General features: G+C 53.4%; 2 protein-coding genes across 2 annotated transcripts in view; one reads left to right on the forward strand and one right to left on the reverse strand.

Annotated features, from left to right (window-relative positions):
- The window catches only part of SLC52A2 (solute carrier family 52 member 2), a 218,210-nt gene extending 201,016 nt beyond the window's left edge, over window positions 1–17,194 (reverse strand). The window contains exon 1 of the mRNA XM_063921069.1: window positions 17,050–17,194. The gene's annotated coding sequence lies outside the window, so the exon portion shown is untranslated. The remainder of the gene's footprint in view (window positions 1–17,049) is intronic.
- A 26-nt stretch (window positions 17,195–17,220) lies between these two features.
- FBXL6 (F-box and leucine rich repeat protein 6) overlaps window positions 17,221–19,011 on the forward strand; it is a 236,357-nt gene continuing 234,566 nt past the window's right edge. The window contains exon 1 of the mRNA XM_063921065.1: window positions 17,221–17,371. The gene's annotated coding sequence lies outside the window, so the exon portion shown is untranslated. The remainder of the gene's footprint in view (window positions 17,372–19,011) is intronic.

Here is a 19,011-nt window from a genome sequence, read left to right on the forward strand (position 1 = left end):
CCACAGCAGAGACACCCTGGTCCTTGGAGACAGGGTTATCAGCCGATGCATCTGAAGATGCGAACCGGACCACTTGTCCAACAGGTCCCACTGAAAAATTCTCGCATGGAACCTGCCGAATGGAATTGCTTCGTAGGAAGCTACCATTTTTCCCAGGACTCGCGTGCAGTGATGCACCGACACCTGTTTTGGTTTTAGGAGGCCTCTGACTAGAGATGACAGCTCCTTGGCCTTCTCCTCCGGGAGAAACACTTTTTTCTGTTCTGTGTCCAGAACCATCCCCAGGAACAGTAGACGTGTCGTAGGAACCAGCTGTGACTTTGGAATATTTAGAATCCAACCGTGCTGTTGTAGCACCTCCCGAGATAGTGCTACCCCGACCAACAACTGCTCCCTGGACCTCGCCTTTATCAGGAGATCGTCCAAGTACGGGATAATTAAAACTCCCTTTTTTCGAAGGAGTATCATCATTTCGGCCATTACCTTGGTAAATACCCTCGGTGCCGTGGACAGACCAAACGGCAACGTCTGGAATTGGTAATGACAATCCTGTACCACAAATCTGAGGTACTCCTGGTGATGATGGTAAATAGGGACATGCAGGTAAGCATCCTTGATGCCAGTGATACCATGTAATCCCCCTCGTCCAGGCTTGAAATAACCGCCCTGAGCGATTCCATCTTATACTTGAATTTTTTTACATGTGTGTTCAAGGATTTCAAATTTAAAATGGGTCTCACCGAACCGTCCGGTTTCGGAACCACAAACATTGTGGAATAGTAACCCCGTCCTTGTTGAAGTAGGGGCACCTTGACTATCACCTGCTGGGAATACAGCTTGTGAATTGCCTCTAGCACTGCCTGCCTGCCTGAGGGAGATGTTGGCAAGGCAGATTTGAGGAAACGGCAGGGGGGGGGACGTCTCGAATTCCAGCTTGTACCCCTGAGATACTACTTGAAGGATCCAGGGATCCACCCGTGAGCGAGCCCACTGATTGCTGAAGTTTTTGAGACGGGCCCCCACCGCACCTGGCTCCGCCTGTCGAGCCCCAGCGTCATGCGGTGGACTTGGAGGAAGCGGGGGAGGACTTTTGCTCCTGGGAACTGGCTGTATGCTGCAGCTTTTTCCCTCTACCTCTGCCTCTGGGCAGAAAGGACGCGCCTTTAACCCGCTTGCCTTTCTGGGGCCGAAAGGACTGTACCTGATAATATGATGCTTTCTTTGGCTGTGAGGGAACATGGGGTAAAAATGCTGACTTCCCAGCTGTTGCTGTGGAAACGAGGTCCGAGAGACCATCCCCGAACAACTCCTCACCCTTATAAGGCAAAACTTCCATGTGCCTTTTAGAATCTGCATTACCTGTCCACTGCCGAGTCCATAATCCTCTCCTGGCAGAAATGGACATTGCATTTATTTTAGATGCCAGCCGGCAAATATCCCTCTGTGCATCTCTCATGTATAAAGACTGCGTCTTTAATATGCTCTACGGTTAGCAATATAGTGTCCCTGTCTAGGGTATCAATATTTTCCGACAGGGAATCTGACCACGCAGCTGCAGCACTGCACATCCATGCTGAAGCAATAGCTGGTCTCAGTATAATACCTGTGTGAGTATATACAGACTTCAGGATAGCCTCCTGCTTTCTATCTGCAGGTTCCTTTAGGGCGGCCGTATCCGGAGACGGTAGTGCCACCTTCTTTGACAGGCGTGTGAGCGCTTTATCCACCCTAGGGGATGTTTCCCAACGTGACCTATCCTCTGGCGAGAAAGGGTACGTCATTAGTAACCTTTTAGAAATTACCAGTTTCTTATCGGGGGAAGCCAACGCTTCTTCACACACTTCATTTAATTCCTCAGATGGGGGAAAAACCACTGGTAGTTTTTTCTCCCCAAACATAATACCCTTTTTTGTGGTACCTGGGGTAACATCTGAAATGTGTAACACATTTTTCATCGCCTCAATCATGTAACGTGTGGCCCTATTGGAAGTTACATTAATCTCATCGTCGTCGACACTCGATTCAGTATCCGTGTCGACATCTGTGTCTGCCATCTGAGGTAGCGGGCGTTTTAGAGCCCCTGATGGCTTTTGAGACAGTTGGGCAGGCACGAGCTGAGAAGCCGGCTGTCCACATCTGCTATGTCGTCAAACCTTTTATGTAAGGAGTTGACACTTTCACGTAATTCCTTCCACAAGTCCATCCACTCTGGTGTCGGCCCCACAGGAGGTGACATCACCTTTATCGGCATCTGCTCCGCCTCCACATAAGCCTCCTCATCAAACATGTCGACACAGCCGTACCGACACACCGCACACACACAGGGAATGCTCTGACTGAGGACAGGACCCCACAAAGTCCTTTGGGGAGACAGAGAGAGAGTATGCCAGCACACACCAGAGCGCTATATATACACAGGGATTAACACTATAACTGAGTGATTTTCCCTTATAGCTGCTTATATGTATACTACTGCGCCTAAATTTAGTGCCCCCCCTCTCTTTTTTACCCTTTGTAGTCTTGAAACTGCAGGGGAGAGCCTGGGAGCGATCCTTCCAGCGGAGCTGTGAGGGAAAAATGGCGCCAGTGTGCTGAGGGAGATAGCTCCGCCCCTTTTCCGGCGGACTTCTCCCGCTTTTTTATAGATATCTGGCACAGTGATCGCGCTGAGCCCAAAAAAAAGTGGGTCCCAGGGACCCCTCACTTTTAAAAATTGGGGTCCTACCGGTTCTGTTCTGGGTCCCATCGGAATTAAGGTTTTTATTAATATTAATCTTATTTGGACACTACAGAAGTGTTGCAAGGTGGGGGAATGGGGTGACGTGCTGCTGGGCTGTGTAACATGCAGTACACTCTGCCCCAGAGCTTTAACTAGATATTTTGGTGCCCTTTGGCAGAAAGTGAAGTGGAGCTCCACCTGCCAGAATCGAAACTACAGGCGGTGCGCGCCGCAGGCGCGCGCAAAAATTTACGGGCATGGCTTCATGGGGAAGGGGCGTGACCACATAATAGTGCCAATTCACATTACACCTCACTGTAGTGCCACTTATACACTGCGCCAGGTAGAGCACGTTATACACACTGCGCCAGGTAGAGCACGTTATACACACTGCGCCAGGTAGAGCACGTTATACACACTGCGCCAGGTACAGCACGTTATACACACTGCGCCAGGTACAGCACGTTATACACACTGCGCCAGGTACAGCACGTTATACACACTGCGCCAGGTACAGCACGTTATACACACTGCGCCAGGTACAGCACGTTATACACACTGCGCCAGGTACAGCACGTTATACACACTGCGCCAGGTAGAGCACGTTATACACACTGCGCCAGGTACAGCACGTTATACACACTGCGCCAGGTACAGCACGTTATACACACTGCGCCAGGTACAGCACGTTATACACACTGCGCCAGGTACAGCACGTTATACACACTGCGCCAGGTAGAACACGTTATACACACTGCGCCAGGTAGAGCACGTTATACACACTGCGCCAGGTAGAGCACGTTATACACATTGCACCAGGTAGAGCACGTTATACACACTGCGCCAGGTACAGCACGTTATACACACTGCGCCAGGTACAGCACGTTATACACACTGCGCCAGGTACAGCACGTTATACACACTGCGCCAGGTAGAGCACGTTATACACATTACACCAGGTAGAGCACGTTACACATTACACCAGGTAGAGCACGTTATACACATTGCACCAGGCAGAGCACGTTATACATATTGCGCAGGTAGAGCACGTTACACACATTGCACCAGGTAGAGCACGTTATACACATTGCGCCAGGTAGAGCACGTTATACACACTGCGCCAGGTACAGCACGTTATACACACTGCGCCAGGCAGAGCACGTTATACACATTACACCAGGTAGAGCACGTTATACACACTGCGCCAGGTACAGCACGTTATACACACTGCGCCAGGTACAGCACGTTATACACACTGCGCCAGGTACAGCACGTTATACACACTGCGCCAGGTACAGCACGTTATACACACTGCACCAGGTAGAGCACGTTATACACATTGCACCAGGCAGAGCACGTTATACACACTGCGCCAGGTAGAGCACGTTATACACATTACACCAGGTAGAGCACGTTATACACATTACACCAGGTAGAGCACGTTATACACATTACACCAGGTAGAGCACGTTATACACATTGCACCAGGTAGAGCACGTTATACACATTGCACCAGGCAGAGCACGTTATACACATTGCACCAGGTAGAGCACGTTATACACATTGCACCAGGTAGAGCACGTTATACACATTGCACCAGGTAGAGCACGTTATACACATTGCACCAGGCAGAGCACGTTATACACACTGCACCAGGTAGAGCACGTTATACACATTACACCAGGCAGAGCACGTTATACACACTGCACCAGGTAGAGCACGTTATACACATTGCACCAGGCAGAGCACGTTATACACACTGCACCAGGTAGAGCACGTTATACACATTACACCAGGCAGAGCACGTTATACACATTGCACCAGGCAGAGCACGTTATACACACTGCGCCAGGTACAGCACGTTATACACATTGCACCAGGCAGAGCACATTATACACACTGCGCCAGGTAGAGCACGTTATACACACTGCGCCAGGTAGAGCACGTTATACACACTGCGCCAGGTAGAGCACGCCGTTATACACACTGCGCCAGGTAGAGCACGCCGTTATACACACTGCGCCAGGTAGAGCACGCCGTTATACACACTGCGCCAGGTAGAGCACGCAGTTATACACACTGCGCCAGGTAGAGCACGCCGTTATACACACTGCGCCAGGTAGAGCACGCCGTTATACACACTGCGCCAGGTAGAGCACGCCGTTATACACACTGCGCCAGGTAGAGCACGCCGTTATACACACTGCGCCAGGTAGAGCACGCCGTTATACACACTGCGCCAGGTAGAGCACGCCGTTATACACACTGCGCCAGGTAGAGCACGCCGTTATACACACTGCGCCAGGTAGAGCATGCCGTTATACACATTGCGTCAGGTAGAGCATGCCATTATACACATTGCGCTAGGTAGAGCACGTACCTTCCGCACCACCAGGGCCCTGTGTTGTCACCGCTGTTTCCGTCAGGTAAAAGAAGTGAGAAGAAGTTTAAGGGGGGGGGGGGGGGTGCACCTCGGGAACAAGCTCCCGTCACAGGCCCGCTAGCTGGGCGTCCGTAGGGATGCTGGGGACACCTGATGGTAATGGTGCAGCCCGCTCTTCTCACGGCAGCAGTATGGTGGCAGAGCACGGCAGGGGCTGGAGGTGAGGTTCCTGGCCGGTCACCGCTGCTCTCCTTCACACAGATCGCGGGAGAGCACACTGGAGGCAGCCGAGAGAGAGGCAGATATCGGGTTGGGAGGGAGCTGCAGTTCACGGTCTTGGCGAATCACCGCCCGCCCGCAGCACAGCGTACAGCAGCCGCAGAGCCGTCTTCTCTCTCTGTCCGGCCCCCGTGTAAAGCCACTGCACGTGACCAGGAGGGGGCACCGCCAGACTGCCAGTGGTAAGGCTCCACCTCCGCTCTGTACGGGCAAGAAGCGCCGTCGCCGTCAATTTACAAGGAGTTGGCTGCAGCGGAGCGCGTCCCCGGGGACCCTCGCATTTTTTAAAAGTGAGTCCCCGCCTTCAGATCCGGGTAAAATACGCGCTATAGCGCGTATTTGCGAACACTGCTGGCAGGGGAATTTTTCACATATATAGCCTCTAGGACTATATTATGTGATTTTTATGCCAGCAAGGTGTTTAATATTGCTGCTCAGGGCGCGGGCGCCCCCCCCCCCCCCAGCGCCCTGCACCCATCAGTGACCGGAGTGTGAGGTGTGCATGAGGAGCAATGGCGCACAGCTGCAGTGCTGTGCGCTACCTTGTTGAAGACCGAAGTCTTCTGCCGCCGATTTCCAGGACCATCTTCTTGTTTCTGGCTCTGTAAGGGGGACGGCGGCGCGGCTCCGGGACCGGACGACCGAGGCTAGGCCTGTGTTCGATCCCTCTGGAGCTAATGGTGTCCAGTAGCCTAAGAAGCCCAAACTACCACCAGTTAGGTAGGTTCGCTTCTTCTCCCCTTAGTCCCTCGTAGCAGTGAGTCTGTTGCCAGCAGATCTCACTGAAAATAAAAAACCTAAAATATACTTTCTTTTCTAGGAGCTCAGGAGAGCCCCTAGTGTGCATCCAGCTCGGCCGAGCACAAGATTCTAACTGAGGTCTGGAGGAGGGTCATAGAGGGAGGAGCCAGTGCACACCAGGTAGACCTAAAGCTTTCTTTTAGTTGTGCCCAGTCTCCTGCGGAGCCGCTATTCTCCATGGTCCTTACGGAGTCCCAGCATCCACTTAGGACGTCAGAGAAAAATAGTTTTCCAAGTGAGAAATTTAACATCCACTTGTTGTAAGGGTTCAAAATATGAAGACTGTAAAAAATCTAAAACCAGATTCAAGTCCCATGGCGCTGTAGGTGGTATAAATGGAGGTTGTACTCTGGGGACACCTTGCAGGAAAGTGTGTACAGTCAGCAAAAAAGCCAAACGTCTTTGAAAGTAAATTGACAAAGCAGAGACCTGCACCTTTAGTGTAGATAAACGCAGTCCTCCATCTAACCCTGTTTGTAGAAATAACAGAAGACTGGATAAGCTGAAAGATGATGTCGGAAACTTCCGAGCTTCACACCAACCTATATAGGCTCGCCAAATTCTGTAATAATGAGCTGCCGTAACCGGCTTCCTAATAACCAATTCCAGAATACCCTCTCTTTTTAAGAGTGCGGTCTCAACAGCCACCCCGTCAAACACAGCCGTGCTAAAATCGGGGTAAAAGAACGGACCCTGTTGTAACATGTCCGGACGTAGCGGGAGTGGCCAAAGACCGTCTGCGAGTAGTCCGGGGAGATCAGAGAACCAAGCTCTCCGAGGCCAATGAGGCGCCACTAGTATGACTGTGGTGGACTTTTGTTTGATCCGCTTTAGCAACTGAGGAAGCAGCAGAAACGGTGGTAACAGATACACTAGGGCTGTACGGCCACGCGATTGTGAGAGCATCCACTGCCACTGCCTTTGGATCTCTCGTTCTGGATACATACTGGGGAGTTTGGTGATTGTGGCGAGATGCCATCAGGTCCACCTGTGGGTAACCCCACCGCTGGACCAACATCTGGAACACTTCTGGATGTAAAGCCCATTCTCCTGGATGAAAATCCAGATGGCTGAGATAATCCGCTTCCCAGTTCAACACAATATCACTTGGTGATACTCGGCCCAATTGAGGATTCGAGCTACTTCCCGCATGGCCATGCGGTTTCTCGTTCCTCCTTGTTTGTTGATGTACGCGACTGCCGACGCGTTGTCTGACTGCACCTGGACAGTCTGAGACCGGAGCATGTGCACTGCCTGTCGCAGCGCGGTGTAAATTGCCCGGAGTTCCAGGACATTTATAGACAGCAATCTTTCGTGAACTGTCCAGAGACCCTGAAGCTGACAATCTTGGATCACAGCTCCCCAACCTCTGAGACTCGCGTCCGTCGATAGAATTATCCAATTCCAGACGCCGAACCGTTTCCGTGCGGTTAGATTGTGTACTTTGAGCCACCAGAGTAGAGACACCCTTGCCCGTGGAGACAACCGCACCCTGTGGTGAATCTGCAGATGCGAGCCCGACCACTGTGCGAGCACATCCAGTTGAAAAGGACGTGAGTGAAATCTTCCAAACTGAAGCGCTTCGAAAGCTGCCACCATTGTGCCTAAGAGACGAATGCACAAATGTACCGAGACTGTGCGTGGCTTGAGCACTAATTGTACCAGATGACGAATACTCTGTACCTTCTCTTCTAGCAGGTAAAATTCTTTGATTCACCGTATCGAGAATCATTCCTAGGAATTGAAGTTGTTGAGACGGAATCAGATTTGATGTCTTGAAGTTGACAATCCAACCGTGCTGAACTAGCACACTGTATGGAGGAAGAGAGATGCAGGTGCACACTGTATGGAGGAAGAGAGATGCAGATGCACACTGTATGGAGGAAGAGAGATGCAGATGCACACTGTATGGAGGAAGAGAGATGCAGATGCACACTGTATGGAGGAAGAGAGATGCAGATGCACACTGTATGGAGGAAGAGAGATGCAGGTGCACACTGTATGGAGGAAGAGAGATGCAGGTGCACACTGTATGGAGGAAGAGAGATGCAGGTGCACACTGTATGGAGGAAGAGAGATGCAGATGCACACTGTATGGAGGAAGAGAGATGCAGATGCACACTGCAAGTACTAAGAACACGGATAGTAAAAATAATTTAAATAAACTCTCACAATCAACATGGAGTATAATTGAAGTTCTTAGCACACAAATATGCGGGCCCATGTACCGCGACCCGGTAACTTCATCACATGGTTCCCCAACATTCCTAATACTATCACATTATATAAATGTATCCAAGACTTACCTCTAAATAGTGCCCTTATCAATGTGTGATCTGAAATGCAGGAACCCAGCTAATTAGTTTTTCAAGGTGAAAAAGTCACGTGGAACGTGACGAAACGCGGTAGGAACCGCCTTTTCCACACACCTTGTTCAGGTGTCTCACGCTGGTGCTACTCCATCACACCCAGACGGGTGCATCTTGGACTGCTATTCCGCCTACAACGGCGGTCACCATTTATGCCGCTTCAGCCAGTCCTCCAATACACGGCGACACATCATCTCTCTGCTGCATAGCTTCTTGTGGGCAACGCAGGACATCCGACCGGGGACGCCCGGTACGCTGACCAGCCCACCTGAGTACTTACAACTGAACGGTAATTGGTGATACACAGTCATTTCACCCATTGTTCTTTCTTGTGCACAATCAGCAATATACATTGGCAGCTGTGGAACACGGACTCCAGCTTTATATTATAGCTACAGCCTAGTAGAATTCTTCCATCTGTCAGATACCCTGATACAAGCTCTGTGGGTTATTTTAAATACTTATTGTTTTGAACTGGTATTATAAATTTATACTCAGTCTTATTATGTAATAAATTTTTAAATGATAAACGCTGGCTCTTTCTAATCATTATTTCTGACATTCAGCGCAGCCGTTTTTTCTTGATATCTTTCCCACTACAACATGACACATAGTTGTTCGGCAAGCGCAGTATCTCAGAAATTTGCTTTTATTACACACGTTTACTGTATGTTACATTTCCTATGTTGAGGCGCTTTTCCAGCAGTTAATTTATTTCTGCGGCTCAGGGGGGTGCAGGTACAGCACCCAGTGGCGGCTCAGGGGGGTGCAGGTACAGCACCCAGTGGCGGCTCAGGGGGGTGCAGGTACAGCACCCAGTGGCGGCTCAGGGGGGGTGCCCGCCAGTACCGGCACGGCATACCATTGTGTTATGGTTAGAGGCCCAGCTGCCATCTCTATAGATCAGGAGACGCGGCTCGCCCTATGGAGGAAGACATTAAAAGTTGCTGATAATTTAAGTGAATTGACGTTACTGTGATTGGCCTGTTGGAGACCGGGGCTTTGCGCATCCTGCTATAACACACGGAGGAACACAACATTCTCTGTACAGCGCTGCGGAATGTGTGCACGCTATATAAATAACAGGTCACACAGGGATATAAACCTGGATGTCCTGGTAGCAGCTGGAGTGACAGGAGGCCTACATCCATCAGACCCAGGGTGGGTGCCAGGGAGACAGGGCCTCACACCTGAGTGCAGCAGCACATTTGTTAGCAATTGGGCAAAACCATGTGCACTGCAGGTGGGGCAGATATAACATGTGCAGAGAGACTTCGATTTGGGTGAGGTGTGGCTGCCTGGCTTCCCCACTTTCTCTCCTCCGACCTCCCCTCTGTCATCCTCGGTGACTTTATCATCCCTATTGACATCACTAATGCTGCTCCCACTAATCTTCTCGCCCTTTCCTCCTCCTTTGGATTTTCTCAATGGACCTCCATCCCTACTCACAATCTCGGCCACTTCCTCGACCTTGTCTTCACCCACCGATGTGATCTCTCTGATTTCTCAAACTCTTCCTTCCCTCTCTCTGACCACCATCTGCTTTCTTTCACCCTCTCATCCTCCTTCCTCCTCTCCACGCCCAGACCCACCACCAGACGCAATCTTAGGTCTCTCAACCACACTTTCATGTCCTCCCTCGAGACTTTCCTCTCTCCTCTTTCCACTATGACTTGTTCCAACCAGGCAGCCTCCTTCTATAACTCTTCCCTAACCACTGCTCTCGACTCTGTGGCCCCCCCCTCTCCTCTGTCCTCCTCCGCCGCTCCAAACCCCAACCCTGGCACACCAAACTAACATGTTTCTTACAAAAATGCTCACACTCCTGGAGGAAATCTCACTCTCTGCCGGACTTCCTCCATTTCAAGTTCATCCTCTCCTCCTACAGCTCTGCTCTTTCACTCGCCAAGCAATCCTTTTTCCAAGCACTCATCTCTTCTTAGTCCTCCTGTCCACGCCGTCTCTTTGAAACCTTCAACACTCTCCTTCGCCCCCTCCTCCTCCCCTCCCTCACTGTCACTGACTTTGCCTCCTTCTTCATCTCCAAAATTGAGGACATCCGACACGACATCTCCCGCCGTCACCCCGCTGCTACCCCCCTGCCCCCTCTGTTCCTCCCCTCCATCTATCCCACCCTGTCCTCCTTCCATCCCACTTCAGAAAAGTAAGTCCACTCCCTCATCTTACCCCCCCCACCACCACCTGCCCCCTGGACCCCCTTCCCTCCCGTCTTCTCCACTCCCTCTCCCCCACTGCCTGCTCCCACCTTGCTCACTTCTTTAACCTGTCCCTCTCTACCGGCATCTTCCTCTCGCCATTCAAACATGCTCTGGTCTTACCTATTCTCAAAAAACCCAACCTCGACCCCTCATCACCCACTAACTACCGCCCCATCTCTCTTCTCCCTTTTCGCCTCCAATTACTTGAACGACTGGTCTACAGCCGTCTCACAAGTCACGTCTCTGACAACTCCATCCTCGATCCACTACAATCTGGCTTTCGCCCACTCCACTCAACTGAGAATACCCTGGTGAAAGTCACCACCTCTTGTCATCTGTCTGTCGCCCCTCCGCACTAGATTGTTAGCTCTTCAGAACAGGGCCCTCTTTCCTCTTGTTATCTAAGCCCTCGTCTCGACACATTTCACTCGCAGCTCTCCCCTCCTTAACGACCATCTTTACCCTGCTAGTAAAGGCTCATCTCCATCTATGGCCACCAGCCTCTAGTAGTACGATAATCACTCTCTCAATACTTACATCTTAGCTGTATTATGTATGAGAATTGTGGTACACAGTCTAAAACTGAGGTCTGGAGGAGGGGCATAGAGGGAGGAGCCAGTGCACACCCAGAGTCAAATGTGCCCATGTCTCCTGCGGAGTCCGTCTATCCCCATGGTCCTTACGGAGTCCCAGCATCCTCTAGGACGTTAGAGAAAAGGATTTGCCGGTAGGTATTAAATGATTCTTTGATGTATCCCAGGTAATAAGAGTAGGATGGTTATATCCTCTAGGCACACTCTTAATAGGTGTTTTTTGGTGACTGGTCCATTATTGTCACTGTCGGGTGCCCATAGGGGCCGGTGAGGCATATTGCTTGTGACTGTATATTACTGTGTTTTTGCAGACTATGTATGTGTTGTCTATGATGATCAACTGATGAGGATGATACATCACCTGTCTTGAAAAAGGCCTGTCATCAGACCGAAACATCGACAATAAAAGCTTTGGTGATTTTAAGAAGAAGTATCTACAATTTTTTATCAGTGCGAGGGCACCTTCCAAATCTATATATATATATTGTGTTGTGAGGCACTGCAGTGCCTGGGAATGTGGAGCCTGTGCAGGACACAGGCTCGGTGTAGATTTAAAGGGAAACACGTGTTTAAATGACATGTATTTAAAGGTAAATTGCACTTACTTGGTTGTGTGTCCCAGGAGGGGGGAATCCATGGCTGTGCAGGCTGATGGATTCTCCCATACCTTTTCCCCCAAAACAGAATGCTTTCTCTTCCAGCCTCACACTTGAAAGTGGCATTGGAAGAGAGAGGAGAAGCTCAGCTTTGAAACAAGCTGAGTGGTTTTCCGGAGCTCCATGGAGATCACCCGTAATGGCCAGGAGACCCTGACCGGGGATCTAGGCTGCCCGGCTCTGGAGCCCGAATCCAGGCTGCAGACAGTGGGCTAGGTCCCGGGCAGGTTTCTGGAAGTCAGTTTAGGCGGGAAAACTTCCCCCAGCCTAGACTGAACGGCACCGGGGCGTATCCTGACCCTCCAGGATGGGACAGACAAAGGAGAGTGACCACTCCCCACTGTCCATAGAGGACAATGGTAGCTGTGCATGTGACCAAGGCATGCACAGCCCATGGGTACACATTGATTGGTTGTACACCACAGGGCGGGCTTACCCCCTGTGGTAATGTGTATTGGAGTAGGATAAAAGGAGGGCTGCTGCCCCATTGTATTGTATTTGTACCATCTTTATTCTGCTGGAACATCTTGTTGTATGCTGTTGCCCCAAGCAATAGGGATGAGTCTTTTTTAAAGCTATTATTGAGCAAATAAACATCTGCCTCAAGAAGATTGCTTCATCTTGTGACCTACAGGGTTATGCCAAACCTAGCCCCGTCCTCCGGCTGTCCAGGGAAGCACCTAACGTCTCCAATTTTCGCCAGCTACCGGTAGAGGCCTAGCAAGGATTCGTCAACACCACACAGGTGTGGTAACGCAGTGTGTCAGCACATACAGAGCAGAACCGTGGTTCCAAACACCACGGCAGGTTAGGAGTTTTGGTGGTGGCAACATAAACCCACCCACAGCGCAGTGGGTGGAGTCAGTAACAGGCGGTTACTGGCGGTAAGCGGGAATCCCCTATGTGTTCAGGTCCCGTGTGACCTAACCCTCCATTCTGTGCACAGGAGACGGGACGCGAAAGCGGTGAGTGCTTTCATACGGGACCATCCTGTCATACCCACCCAAATCTAACTCTCTCTGCACGTTACATCTGCCCGGACCGCACTTCTAAAACGGCGGCCAAACACCGCCGGTCCGCCCCCTCCCACTGAGCGAACACCTCTGCCTGTCAATCAGGCAGAGACGATCGCTGGGCTGAGACCGCCGTCGGCGCAGTTCAGACCTGATTGGTTGCTGTGTGAAAACGCACAACACCGCTCTGAATCACCCAGAAGCGCTGAGCGTGCAGACAGAACGCAGCCTGGAGATTGGGCTATATAACCGGGAGACGCCCCAACAGTGGGGGAACGTACACAGTGCAGCAAAGGAAACGGACACAGCCGTATGCTGGGTGTTGTAGTGCACCTGCTGTGGTGATTATAGTGTTACACTTTAGCTACAGCCCTCGCAATGAATAATTCCTGAGAGTGTGCAGGTTTTGTCCCTGGTGCGGGGTGAGGGCAGGAGGTGCGGGGAGAGGGCAGGCGAGGTGGTGCGGGGAGAGGTGGTGTGGGGAGAGGATAGGAGGTGCAGGGAGAGTGAGGTGTGGAGAGGGCAGGTGAGGAGGTGCGGGGAGATGGCAGGTGAGGTGGTGCGGGGAGAGGGCAGGTGAGGAGGTGCGGGGAGAGGGCAGGTGAGGAGGTGCGGGGAGAGGGCAGGTGAGGAGGTGCGGGGAGAGGGCAGGTGAGGAGGTGCGGGGAGAGGGCAGGTGAGGAGAGGGCAGGTGAGCAGGTGCGAGGAGAGGGAAGGTGAGGAGGTGCGGGGAGAGGGCAGGTGAGGAGGTGCGGGGAGAGGGCAGGTGAGGAGGTGCGGGGAGAGGGCAGGTGAGGAGAGGGCAGGTGAGCAGGTGCGAGGAGAGGGAAGGTGAGGAGAGGGCAGGTGAGCAGGTGCGGGGAGAGGGGAGGAGAGGGCAGGTGAGGAGGTGCGGGGAGAGGGCAGGTGAGGAGGTGCAGGGAGAGGGCAGGAGGTGCAGGGAGAGTGAGGTGGGGAGAGGGCAGGTGAGGAGGTGCGGGGAGAGGATAGGAGGTGCAGGGAGAGTGAGGTGGGGAGAGGGCAGGTGAGGAGGTGCGGGGAGAGGGCAGGTGAGGTGGTGCGGGGAGAGGGCAGGCGAGGTGGTGCGGGGAGAGGGCAGGCGAGGAGGTGCGGGGAGAGGGCAGGCGAGGAGGTGCGGGGAGAGGGCAGGCGAGGAGGTGCGGGGAGAGGGCAGGCGAGGAGGTGCGGGGAGAGGTGGTGTGGGGAGAGGATAGGAGGTGTAGGGAGAGTGAGGTGGGGAGAGGGCAGGTGAGGAGGTGCGGGGTGAGGGCAGGAGGTGCAGGGAGAGTGAGGTGGGGAGAGGGCAGGTGAGGAGGTGCGGGGAGAGGGCAGGAGGTGCAGGGAGAGTGAGGTGGGGAGAGGGCAGGAGGTGCAGGGAGAGTGAGGTGGGGAGAGGGCAGGTGAGGTGGTGCAGGGAGAGGGCAGGTGAGGAGGTGCGGGGAGAGGGCAGGTGAGGAGGGCAGGAGGTGCAGGGAGAATGGGGTGGGGAGAGGGCAGGTGAGGAGGTGCGAAGAGAGGGCAGGTGAGGAGGTGCGAGGAGAGGGCAGGTGAGGATGTGCGGGGAGAGGGCAGGTGAGGAGGTGCAGGGAGAGGGCAGGTGAGGAGGTGCAGGGAGAGGGCAGGTGAGGAGGTGCAGGGAGAGGGCAGGTGAGGAGGTGCAGGGAGAGGGCAGGTGAGGAGGTGCAGGGAGAGGAGGTGCAGGGAGAGGGCAGGTGAGGAGGTGCAGGGAGAGGGCAGGTGAGGAGGTGCGGGGAGAGGGCAGGTGAGGAGGTGCGGGGAGAGGGCAGGTGAGGAGGTGCGGGGAGAGGGCAGGAGGTGCAGGGAGAGCGAGGTGGGGAGAGGGCAGGCGAGGAGGTGCGGGGAGAGGGCAGGTGAGGAGGTGCGGGGAGAGGGCAGGAGGTGCAGGGAGAGTGAGGTGGGGAGAGGGCAGGTGAGGAGGTGCGGGGAGAGGGCAGGAGGTGCAGAGAGAGTGAGGTGGGGAGAGGGCAGGTGAGAAGGTGCGGGGAGAGGGCAGGTGAGGAGGTGCGGGGAGAGGGCAGGTGAGGAGGTGCGGGGAGAGGGCAGGTGAGGAGGTGCGGGGAGAGGGCAGGAGGTGCAGGGAGAGCGAGGTGGGGAGAGGGCAGGCGAGGAGGTGCGGGGAGAGGGCAGGTGAGGAGGTGCGGGGAGAGGGCAGGAGGTGCAGGGAGAGTGAGGTGGGGAGAGGGCAGGTGAGGAGGTGCGGGGAGAGGGCAGGAGGTGCAGGGAGAGTGAGGTGGGGAGAGGGCAGGTGAGGAGGTGCGGGGTGAGGGCAGGAGGTGCAGGGAGAGTGAGGTGGGGAGAGGGCAGGTGAGGAGGTGCGGGGAGAGGGCAGGAGGTGCAGGGAGAGTGAGGTGGGGAGAGGGCAGGAGGTGCAGGGAGAGTGAGGTGGGGAGAGGGCAGGTGAGGTGGTGCAGGGAGAGGGCAGGTGAGGAGGTGCGGGGAGAGGGCAGGTGAGGAGGGCAGGAGGTGCAGGGAGAATGGGGTGGGGAGAGGGCAGGTGAGGAGGTGCGAAGAGAGGGCAGGTGAGGAGGTGCGAGGAGAGGGCAGGTGAGGATGTGCGGGGAGAGGGCAGGTGAGGAGGTGCAGGGAGAGGGCAGGTGAGGAGGTGCAGGGAGAGGGCAGGTGAGGAGGTGCAGGGAGAGGGCAGGTGAGGAGGTGCAGGGAGAGGAGGTGCAGGGAGAGGGCAGGTGAGGAGGTGCAGGGAGAGGGCAGGTGAGGAGGTGCGGGGAGAGGGCAGGTGAGGAGGTGCGGGGAGAGGGCAGGTGAGGAGGTGCGGGGAGAGGGCAGGAGGTGCAGGGAGAGCGAGGTGGGGAGAGGGCAGGCGAGGAGGTGCGGGGAGAGGGCAGGTGAGGAGGTGCGGGGAGAGGGCAGGAGGTGCAGGGAGAGTGAGGTGGGGAGAGGGCAGGTGAGGAGGTGCGGGGAGAGGGCAGGAGGTGCAGAGAGAGTGAGGTGGGGAGAGGGCAGGTGAGAAGGTGCGGGGAGAGGGCAGGTGAGGAGGTGCGGGGAGAGGGCAGGTGAGGAGGTGCGGGGAGAGGGCAGGTGAGGAGGTGCGGGGAGAGGGCAGGAGGTGCAGGGAGAGCGAGGTGGGGAGAGGGCAGGCGAGGAGGTGCGGGGAGAGGGCAGGTGAGGAGGTGCGGGGAGAGGGCAGGAGGTGCAGGGAGAGTGAGGTGGGGAGAGGGCAGGTGAGGAGGTGCGGGGAGAGGGCAGGAGGTGCAGGGAGAGCGAGGTGGGGAGAGGGCAGGTGAGGAGGTGCGGGGAGAGGGCAGGAGGTGCAGGGAGAGCGAGGTGGGGAGAGGGCAGGTGAGGAGGTGCGGGGAGAGGGCAGGAGGTGCAGAGAGAGTGAGGTGGGGAGAGGGCAGGTGAGAAGGTGCGGGGAGAGGGCAGGTGAGGAGGTGCGGGGTGAGGTGGTGTGGGGAGAGGATAGGAGGTGCAGGGAGAGTGAGGTGGGGAGAGGGCAGGTGAAGTGATCCGCGGGACACGGAGCACTGGACTGTGACCCCGGGGCGGAGGAGACGGTGTGAGATCAGTTCCCGGGCGCCGGCGTCGCTGTGTATTGCGGGATGAGTACATGGGACGCGCTGCGACACGTAGGAGACCGGTATATGGAATAGTTACAGTTGTAACGTGTAAGGGAATTTGCTGCGCTATATAAGACACTGCTAATATTATATAAATATAAAACACCAGATACATAACAGAGGCATCCCGCCCACCCGCCCGCCCGCAGGCAATCACTACCTATCCCGGGGTGATAAGAGGGTGAAGTTGCCCATGGCAACCAATCAGCTGCTCCGTACACTTTTATAGTATGCAAATTATAAATGTTACTTCAATGCTGATTGGTCGCCATGGGCTGCCTGTCTGGAAGGAGAGTTTCCGGGCAACTGAAAGCCCCCCTACGTTAGCCTGTGGTCTAGACGTGGCCCCCATCTCCCCCCCTCCTCTGGCAGCAGAGTATAGCCGGGGCCGGGTACGGACAGTGACCGGGGTTCTCCTCACCTGTAGCGGACACTGGAACCTCCGTCCTATCCCTGGTACACGCGCTTCACACTCCGCATCAGCTGACCGGCACCCCAGCCGCTGATTGGCCAGCAACGTTCCATAGAACTGGGTGTACCAAGCTAGCGGCGCCTCCTGTGTCCTTGTTTATATCGCGCACTGAGGCCCCTCAGCCGGGGTGATCCAAGATGGCCGCCCAGCCAATCAGCAGCCAGCGTCTCCTAATAGCCTCGCCCACTACCTCAGCGGCAACTGTGAGCGAGGGAAGCGATTGTAGTGTGTTGTGGCCCTGAGAGAGCCGGCCAGGGGCCCCTGCCTATAAGTGAGTGTGCCTCCATATACACTACATAGCTATATACACTCACCCCTCTATTACACCCTGTGTATATCCCTGTACTCCTCTATTACACACTGTATATATATATATATATATATATATATATACATACACCCTGAGAGAGCCGGCCAGGGGCCCCTGCCTATAAGTGAGTGTGCCTCCATATACACTACATAGCTATATACACTCACCCCTCTATTACACCCTGTGTATATCCCTGTACTCCTCTATTACACACTGTATATATATATATATATATATATATATATATATATACATACATACACCCTGAGAGAGCCGGCCAGGGGCCCCTGCCTATAAGTGAGTGTGCCTCCATATACACTACATAGCTATATACACTCACCCCTCTATTACACCCTGTGTATATCCCTGTACTCCTCTATTACACACTGTATATATATATATATATATATATATATATATATATATATATATATATACACCCTGAGAGAGCCGGCCAGGGGCCCCTGCCTATAAGTGAGTGTGCCTCCATATACCGTGTACACTACATACACTCCCCCCTCTATTACACCCTGTGTATATCCCTGTACTCCTCTATACACACTGTATATATATATATATATATATATATATATACACACCCTGAGAGATCCGGCCAGGGGCCCCTGCCTATAAGTGAGTGTGCCTCCATATACCGTGTACACTACATACACTCCCCCCTCTATTACACCCTGTGTATATCCCTGTACTCCTCTATTACACACTATATATATATATATATATATATATATACACCCTGAGAGAGCCGGCCAGGGGCCCCTGCCTATAAGTGAGTGTGCCTCCATATACCGTGTACACTACATACACTCCCCCCTCTATTACACCCTGTGTATATCCCTGTACTCCTCTATTACACACTATATATATATATATATATATACACCCTGAGAGAGCCGGCCAGGGGCCCCTGCCTATAAGTGAGTGTGCCTCCATATACCGTGTACACTACATACACTCCCCCCTCTATTACACCCTGTGTATATCCCTGTACTCCTCTATTACACGCTGTATATACCCCTGTACCCCTATATATATATATATATATATATATATATACACCCTGAGAGAGCCGGCCAGGGGCCCCTGCCTATAAGTGAGTGTGCCTCCATATACCGTGTACACTACATACACTCCCCCCTCTATTACACCCTGTGTATATCCCTGTACTCCTCTATTACACACTGTTATATACCCCTGTACCCCTATATATATATATATATATATACCCCCCTCTATCCATCTATTACACCCTGTGTATATACCCCTGTACTCCTCTATTACCCCTATATATATATATATATACCCCCCTCTATCCATCTATTACACCCTGTATATACCCCTGTACCCCTATATATATATATATATATACACCCCTCTATCCATCTATTACACCCTGTATATACCCCTGTACTCCTCTATTACACACTGTATGTATATATATATATATATATATATACCCCCTATTTCTCTATCGTCCTAGTGGATGCTGGGGTTCCTGAAAGGACCATGGGGAATAGCGGCTCCGCAGGAGACAGGGCACAAAAAGTAAAGCTTTCCGATCAGGTGGTGTGCACTGGCTCCTC

This window comes from Pseudophryne corroboree, chromosome 5, assembly GCF_028390025.1.
Source record: "Pseudophryne corroboree isolate aPseCor3 chromosome 5, aPseCor3.hap2, whole genome shotgun sequence".
Lineage (NCBI taxonomy): Eukaryota > Metazoa > Chordata > Amphibia > Anura > Myobatrachidae > Pseudophryne > Pseudophryne corroboree.